Source organism: Diadema setosum, chromosome 16, assembly GCF_964275005.1.
Source record: "Diadema setosum chromosome 16, eeDiaSeto1, whole genome shotgun sequence".
Classification (NCBI taxonomy): Eukaryota; Metazoa; Echinodermata; class Echinoidea; order Diadematoida; family Diadematidae; genus Diadema; species Diadema setosum.
This window is the reverse complement of record NC_092700.1, coordinates 16,833,706-16,843,471: the sequence shown is the minus strand read 5'-3', so window position 1 is coordinate 16,843,471 and position 9,766 is coordinate 16,833,706. Positions and strand designations below refer to the sequence as shown.

The following is a 9,766-nucleotide window of genomic DNA, read 5'->3' as shown; positions in this document are numbered from 1 at the left end:
TCAAACTTTTATTTTTCACTTCTTTCAACAAAATATGCAAAAATAAAAGCTTGACACGCATCATTAATGAATGACACACAGGTAGCAAGGAATAACATGTACTTGTCAGTAGTGATTACAAAGTGAGATATTATTCATAGAAACATATTTATACATTCTGTGAAGAAAAGAAAGTGGAGGTACCCACTAAAAGGACTCTCTTTAAATACACGTACCATAAAACAAGGTTAAATGGTAAAATGCCAACTTCTTCATGTTTCTCCTTCGTTAATCTTTTTAGGCTGCCATCAACACTGTCAAGCGCCTTCTTATGATGGCATAATTCTGCATTTTTCTCATAACTTGGAATTAATTTCATCGTTTGCCTTTTTGATTTTCAATTTGTTGAAAATGTTTAAGCATTTATTGTGACTAGTACTAGGTGTTACAAAACATTTCCCACTTTCGATCTTTTATAGTTCAAAAACCACATGTCAGATAGCACTAACTATGATAATCATGAGCAATAGCTGAATAGAGTACAATTTTGTTGGAGGTAATTTAAAATGATAGCATAAATCAGTTCATTAAATTCAAGATTTACTTTTAAGTGATAATATTCGGATTTTGCTCTGTTTTCAGCCCTCTGTACCAAATTTAATTTTTATAGAGGGGTCAATTGGTGTGTATGGGAGTGTGTGGTTAAAACCCTGACAATGGTCCTGAACAATGGCCAAAATTGGAACGCTCTATTGCATATTAGTGAGAAATTCCACCATCACAGCTAGTCATTATTCATCCTGAAAAGCCGTTTATGCAAGCACATAAAAACGAGTGCTTATTTTTTTCATGTGCATGCATTTTACCCTCTACCATAAATTCAGGCAAGCAGTGCCCAGGGCAATCCATCGTGAATTATTGATAAAGCATGAATGTGCCTTGGAGGAAGAGTCCAGAAGCTAGTCAGCAGAGGTCTGAAAAGGTGGTATTCGTGGTATTCATGTCTATTGTTCAGGGTCATTGTAAGCCCACACTCACATACACATCATTGGTTCTTGTGTAAAGGTTCAATTTTGTACAGAGGGTTCAAATTTGACCAAAATCTGGATCTTAGAGGGATGGTACATTATTGGTACAGGTGAGAATTGGGCTTTGAACTTTTTGCGAGATATCAAGAAACCGTTTGTAAAATAGTACAGAGCGTACCTTTCTTAGAAGAATTCAATGTTTATTTGATGAAAATCGGTTTTGGAATGGCTGAGACATCAAAAAATATAGTAAAACAAAGCAATCGTAATAAAAGCTGGGTCCCACATTTTATTAGAATTGCTCTGTTTTGGGTATCTCAGCCATTTCAAAACCAATTTTCATCAAATAAACGTCGGATTAATTTTGGAATTACATGCTCTTTCATATTAAGAGGTTTCTCATAATCTCAACCCAAAATGTTAGAAACCCGAGGTTAGGTCTCAACCAAAACTATGCGATGCCTTTACCTTTAAAACTAATCATGGACTTAATGAAACTGTTTCATGCTCTCATCTTGAAATGACCTCCAATTGTACACTATTTATCTATAACTCACATCAATGACAGTGTTATCTGTTGTATAGTTTCCGAACTACTAATATAAGGATCAGCGGAAAATGTTGTGGTTTTTTTTTTTGTAACACCTAGTATATTCCACATTTAATCAATTGTAGATTTTTGCACATTTTTGTTTATTTTAATGTTATGTATACTTTTTAAGGAAACCACAGAAATAGAATCAAACCGAAGACAACATTCGCACTCCTTCCCCCAGCCCCCCCCCCCCCCTCTCTCTCTCTCTCTCTATACACCATATATATATTTATATTTCTCCCTCTCTCTTGCTCGTTCTCATTCGTTTCGGGATCAAGTACCACTTAATACCGAAATTCACTTGAAAATGGTTAAACACCCGGTATATTGTGGGGATTCACGGGTGATCCAATTCATTCGCTGCCTACCGGGTTACATAAGAAAACCACGATTAGCACCGGTCAGCGAATACGTGCATCGACGTGTGCGCTCATCGGTAACGGTTGACTCCACTCGAAATGTAGTGAGGCTGCGTGTGTGTACCTACACATAGAGCTAGGAGCTGGGCGAGCCTGTTACCTCCTTGCACAGAGATAAGTGATAAAGCTGTACACAATTCGTTAGGGGAATTCTCGAATATATCCGAACCAGGCCAGTCTTCCCACTCCATGAATCCAAAGGGTCCGACACCCACGAGTTATACGGCCCACGTGCTCGACAGCGGAAATGTCCTAGAGTAAGACAGCTCACGAGTCATACGGCCAATAAGCTCAAAACTAGGCAAAAAAACAAACAAAAACAAAAACTAGAAATGTCGCTACGGCGACTGGTGTATGCCTCCGCCATAATGCATGGTTCTCCTAATAGGTCTATAGTACAATGTCTTGACAATGTGTGATGACAGTTTCACACAATTGGCAAAATATTAAAATGACAGGTTTGCCACAAATGTGCTGAATGTTCACTTTCCTAGAACCAGGTTCAATTGGATGAATGATTATAACGTCAGAGTGCAGGTATTTGGGGGAACTAATGATTTTCACTTGACTTTTGACCCTTTTACAAGTTTATGCATTGAGCAATTTTCAAGGTATTGAGAAAAAGTATAATTTCAGTATCAAATGGTAAAATAGTATTATCGAAACCTGGCCTTTGACCTTTGACCCCGCAGTTCCAAAGAGAATCACTGTTAGGTAGAACATGCATAAATATGTAATTTTCATGACAATACCTTGAGTTACTTTTGAGATAGGGAGGAAAAAGTGCAATTTAGCACTTTCACTTGACCTTTGACCTTTTGACCTTTGACCTTTTGGCAAGAAACTTCCCACAGAATATATATTGGGTTATACATGCATACATCAAGTTTTAAAAAAATCCTTCAGGCATTGCATAAACATAAGGAAAGTAGTTATATTTTGAGGAGTTGACCTTGACCTTTGACCCATGACCCCCAACTTCCCTAGATAATCACTGCCCATCGGTGCAAGCATAAGTTCCATGAAGATACCTTGAACCATTCGCGAGATATGGAGAAAAACATGAAATTTCATTTTTTTTACAAAATAACCTGTGACCTTTGACCTTTGACCCTGTGACCCTAAAATCCACACAAAGTATCATCCCTAAGGATATACCCTTATACCAAGTTTGATGCAAAACCATCACACGGTTCTTGAGATATCGACAAAAACAAAACGGGACGGACGGACGTACGTACGGACGTACGGACGTACGGACGGGCGGACGGACGACCCGAAAACATAATGCCTCCGGCCACTTCGTTGGCGGAGGCATAAAAAAGGCCTACGAGACCGACACTGGGCACATTAAGCCCGGCCACTCGTGGGCCTTGTTTGTCTAGTGTCGGACTCGTGGGCCTTGCCTCATGTCGAGTTCGTTGGTTGAAGACTCGTGTGGGTGTTGGGTTTGTGCACCCCTTTAAATGGCAGCACGTTGGTCACTTGAGGGGAAACAGCCACGCCCCTCGTCCCTATATCTCTGGATGCACATGAGGGCCACTGTCAGGGGAACAGTCATTACGCACATGCCGCCAACGAGTTGAAGGGCTCCATCGAATGAACCAGTGGCATCATACAGCTTGCCTGCAATGACAGTAGATAAAATGGTAAGTTCTAGATTGTGATTTTAGCTTGAAAAGGACAAAGTGCATTCGGTAGTAAAAAAAAAAAAAAAAAATGACAACGATGAAAGCATGTAGAAGGACGTATTCCGTCTAGAGCAAACCTCTCCACCATTTACTTCTTAATCACACGCACTTTTACAAAATTTATACATTCACATTTTACGTGTGTATAATTATTTACCCCCTTTTTCTTCCTTCAAGGAACTTCACATATAATATATATATATATATATATATATATATATATATATATATATCACGTTATGTTTTGCACTCGTTCATATGTTGGTTATTGTATTCTTCTTCTTCTTTTTTTTTAATTTCCCCGAGGTGTCATACGTGTGATGTACCCAGAAATCACATTTCCAAGTCCTGTGATGAATAATTTGGCTGAGATGATTCCTTTGAAATTTCTCTCGGCGACGAAGGATTCAAGAACTGCCCAGGATGTCGGGTAACCGGCAAATATGCCGCCGCCGGCGAAGAAGGAGCAGATGAGAAGATGCGTTGGGGATGATGACCTTGCAGGGTAAATGAGTAGCCCTCCACCAATAGAGACCATGTTGGTGATGAACAGGGGCGCTCCCCAATGATGTCTGAAACGCAGGATTACGGCCATAGTCCCGTGAAAGACCACTCCGCCAATTGACCCCACCATGGGCAGGTAGCAAGCGAACAATTCCTCGAAGCCCTTGGACATTGCGAAGGAGACGACGAAAAGAGTCCAGCTGACCATGGCAATCTGCAAGACTACATGGTAAGAAGAGGAGCGTGAACGCCCACTCCTGCACCAGCGCCCTCACTCCCAAATCCGATCAGACATATTCCTAGATCCGTTCTCGTGTCGATCGCGGCTTTGTGGTCTTTCGGCTTCCATGGGTATTGTGACATTGGTCTACTGAGTTTGTTTTCGATTCTTTGTCTGCTCGCTCCAACAAATATGCAGAAGACTCCGACAAACCCGCCTGGTCATCTTCACCTGGAAGGACTTCTCCTCTATCCGTACGAGGCAAGTTCTGTGTTTCCGCTAAGTCCACAGGGGAAAGGAACGTCGCTCCTATTGGCACACAGTGTAGATACAAGCCTGCCAAACAAAGTATGGCTCCCTCGAGTCCGTATCCTTCCATTAGGGATGACATCGAGACGGGGAATAACGAGCCCCCAACGAAGCTTCCCATAAGACAGATGGAATTTGCATGTTCAAATTTGTTATCGAAGTGTTGATGTAAGACAACGTCGGATATTTGGTTGACAAGGGGAGCTGAACAATCCTGTGGAGAAGAAAAAAAAAAGATCAGTTCTATCAAGACATGTATGAACCCGATAGCAATTATTATGGTTTCAGGTCACGCATTCAATGCAAGAAACACGAAGAGCTATGAAGGGACTCCACACGAAAACGGAAAAGATTATTAAATATTCCTTACACTTCCAACATCTTCTTGTACATCTGTGAGGCTGGCGTCCCACTATCCCGCATGTTCCCCGCTATGTCTTTTGTTAGTCACATTAATATGACAGAAACATGCAAGTTATGCTGAGTCGAGGGGAAGGTGCATTCCAATGTTAAACATTTCAGTACTTTAGCAATGATTGACAGATGAGGTCATCTCAAGAATATTAATATTGATTGGTATGGAAGGTTTTTTGTGGGCGTTCCCAAGTAATCTGAAGAAAAATAAAAAAAAAATCGCTAAAAATATATGAAATGTTTCTAGATATTTGTTTTAACGCAAAAGTGATGTTGAGGATATCATAGATAAACACCAGTCAACATGCATTTGGGTTTCAGGGCCCCTTTAAAAGGCTCACGAGACCGACACTATGACCCCGTTTACAGTGCGAGGTGTTTACAGTGTTTGCAGTCCTTCATTTCAGTGTAAACGCGCAAAAGGCCAAATGCGAGGCCAAAATTGGCCGCACATTTGGCCACGCTCTCGAGGTGGTCTCGGCCGCGGCCGAGCCGCGGCCGAGCCCAGCCTCTTCTTGGTGTAGGACCTAAACGCAAACTGGGCCAAATGAGCGGTCAATTTTAGTCTGGCTTCCAGACCCTCTGCCTGTACTATTTCGCTATTCACGATATTAACCCCCTCAACGTCGAAAACTAGTATAGTTTAGGGTGGCTTTGTTCTGCAAAGGATTTTTCCTTCGGCAAAGGCCTTTGCCCGAACGGCGATTTCGTCGCCACGGAATCCAGTCGGCAAAGGGTCTGAAAACCAGGCTATATATCAAATTGCGTATGTTTACAAGCAGAGCGCCACTACGACAAAATATTGAAAGGTTTGAATTAAAAGCGCGGCCCAGCCCCGCACTGTAAACGGGGTCTTAGCAAACAAGCCAACGAGACCGACACTACTCTTAAAAGGCTCACGAGACCGACATTTAATACGCAAACCATGATCACGAGACCGACACTACAGCAATAGCCTTATTAAAAACAAAAATACCCTTAATTATATTTACTAGTCAATGTACCCGTGGAGTGCCAGAAATCCTCTATGGGGATTCCCCCACAAATGGTCAAGGTCACTGGGTCAATGGAGGTCAAATAACTGTTTTGCGCTACTCCTTGGTCCGATCTTGGCCAAACTTGCTGGAAGCTAAGTAGGCGTACACCTGGGAATCCCCATATGAGTAGCAGTGCCGTATATAAAGAGAGTCTGGCCAACTGGGTTTTTGGCTTATGTGTTTTGAAGCCTGTGATTGGTCAAAAGCTGGTCCCGTGATCTACAGGCGCCATGTCGTTACTGAAGTGCGCTCATACCAGTGCCCATTGTTAACTACCCCTTATTTGGCTTGGCTATTTTGTTACGTCTGAGCGTAAAAGCTAACCCTGTAACGCGTAATACGCGCGGTAACGACATGGCGTCCAAATTAGCAGTTGGCCAGACTCTCTTTATATACGGCACTGATGAGTGTCTGATTATATTTCTGGGGAATCCCCGTATAAGTAGGCCTACATAGTGCCCTCTATCGGGTGTTTGATTATTGCAGCTGACGAAGATTAGAAGTTATTTGACCTTTGACCCCAGTGACCTTGACCTTTCCAAAAATGAACCCCTCAACGGCAATTTTGCGGTCAACCTGCATCCATCCACTAAGTTTAATTGAGATCGGACCAAGGACCTGGGAGGAGTAGAGGAACAAACAGACAAACAGACAAACAGACAGCCAAACGTTGCTCGAATTATAGTATGATGAAGTAGCACACGCACCACACACATATGCAGGGATACAAATACACGTATTATCTACACACACACACACACACACACACACTCAAACACTCACTTCAACCAGGGAGGTGTGAGAGAAGGAGATGCAACTCCTGTTCTCCTTTGACGTCATGCTCGGCACCGCCGAGAAGTTATGCGCTTTATCTACAGGTGGAATCCAGGTGCTTTGACAAAAGAGAGCATCAATAATCGGGACTAGCGCTCTCACATCAGAAAAGAATTCCCCCTGCTACAGTTCGCTCTCTCTTTCGGTGTGATGGCAGCAATGAATTTGTGTGCCTTGAACTGGAGCAGCGAATCAAAATGCAGTGTAGAACTGACAGCTTTAACAGTGAAAAAGTATAAAAGCACGATGGAACACACTTCAGTGGAGAACTTTATTTGAAAGATCAAATATCCCAGATGAAAAGATTAAAAATAACATGTGTATGCGCAAAATGTGAACATCACAGAAAAATATTAGGTTTTCAAGAGGACCTGATTTCCATTTCCTGTCGATTTGTGCATTATGAAAAAAATAGAAATACATGTTTACAATATCGAATTCTTTACTAAACTCTTCTAAATAAATTCAAACATTTTACTTCAGATTTTACGGCGAAATATAGCTCGCAAATCAATGAAAAGTGAAATGCATTCGTTGTCTCCAAAATTCGTCTTGCAACTAGATTGGTGACTTCAAAGCGTTGTGGATTGTTAGGTATCCCATTGTCAACGCTTTGTATCCAAACATGATTGTGTTTGCATGAATTACGAAGAGTTGCCACTCCACTTACGTAACACATTCCTAGTTAAACCATCCACTATTGACAGAACTCATACAGGTTCAGACGCCAAAATGCACGCAGCTTGCTTTTTCCACTAATTTGCTGATACAAGTTTATTCACTTGAGCAACTGTGGTACAACTGTACTACATAAGACAGCTGCACGGCTAATTAAGCAAAAGTTAATCGATATTACAAATCAGAAACAAACACCCAAATGGAATAGTTAATTCTACAAAAGTAAGTTAAACTTATGTTACTACCAGTAAGTGAATGTTTTGGAATACAGATGGCATCCACAGAAAGCAATACACAATCATGAAATTACATTTGAAAAACCAAAAACACACACAAAAACCCTCAAAAACCGTCTGGAACGTTATGAAGACAAAAGGCAATTCATTTTCAGACATGATTTGACGAGAAACATTCATATCACGAGAGTAAGTTATTTAAGCATCAACTACGTTACTATTGTAATGAAAGTTCGGGAAAAAGGATGGAACATAAAAGGAAGTAAGACACAATCATGAAATTACATTCAAAAACGTCTGGGACATATTGCAGATAAAAGAAATAAACATGCATTTTCAGATATGATTTCAAGGGAAGAATTCACATTATCAACAGTTTGTTTAAACAAGCTAGGCGTCATGAATGATTTAAATTTTAAAACAACATAGAATAAGACATGATGATAGATTATAGTGCATCCAACAAATCACTTGGTGAGAAAATTCAAACCTTAGTTCACACGTCAATAAACTAAACACCATAATCACGTCACACACAAAGACAGAAAAGTACATGGTTTTTTCTTTTTTGGCAACATATATAATGAATATTATATTGCCTACAACAGTAGATCTGGTATATGAAAATGTATTTCTTAATCTTGCATTTTTACAGTGTCATTTAAAAAATGCAATAAACATTGCATTAAATCATTCGAAATGTGGAAATATTTCAGGAATATACTTACAGCACATGAAGACAAAAGGGGGGGGATGGTAAACAAAGATAAAACATAAACAAACTCACTTCCAGAGTGAAAACCCTTACTAATATATTTCACGATTACTTTGTATGTTTGTATGATTACCGAGCTTTGCCTTCGCCTTCGTGTTCTAACCATGCACTCTGTACACATGGGGTACCATGTAACCCGCTGCAGCCATTACTGGCAGTCTGGCACAGAAAATTAAATGACAGAATATTTACACAGTTAGGAGCCATAATGATTACTATTCTGCTGATTTAGTGATATGCACATTTTCAAGTGTCAAGTCCTTTGAATACAGCACGTCATAGCCCGTCTACTGACAGTTCTTAGTAATACCATATAGGATCTCTACGGGCTTTACAGTACAGTACACAGAAGGAAATACATCAAATTGTCACAAAACCGAAAAAAAAAAAAGAGAAGAAGATGTGAATGGATTTGCTCGTTTATCTGTCTGAGTGTGTATGTGTGTCACTGCGTTTGATCACAGATCCTTGGAAGCCAATGTTTAGTCTACACAGAGGGCCATACACAGTATATCTAGCCAAGCCTTACAGTCGATCCGGGTTCTCAAGTTATTTAAACTTTGTCTCCCTGGTTTAAATCAAAAATTTAAGACTGCAATCACCAAAGAAATATGCCGAATAAACTCCAGTTGGACAGTATTTCTATCATTATCTTGAATGTCACTCATGAACATCGTGCCACAAGAACGTAAACCACATATGGCTTGGTCACATTGCTTGTGAAACAAACACAAACCCATGGAGAAAGGAAGGAGAGTACACGACAGATGTGTGGCGGTCAATGTGTAGTGTGCACGTCAAATTTGCGTAGTGAGATTTATGGCAAGACTGCCAATCGTTATCACTGGTCAATTACCTGGCTAAACAAAAATTCACGGTTTGACTTATGTGGTCAAGTTCTCATTCACTTCAAGTGAAATGGACTGGACTCCTACTCCTCCAACTTCCTGTTTCCCCTTCCCACTTAACCCTTTATGTGCCCAGGCATCTAAAATGTTTCAACTTGCCAACTTTTTTTTAAAATCGGCATTCAGTAATCCATCCACA

General features: G+C 40.5%; 1 pseudogene; it reads right to left on the bottom strand.

The window, feature by feature from the left end:
- Positions 1-3,483: 3,483 nt before the first annotated feature.
- Positions 3,484-5,168, bottom strand: LOC140239635 (uncharacterized; annotated as a pseudogene).
- Positions 5,169-9,766: the final 4,598 nt, after the last annotated feature.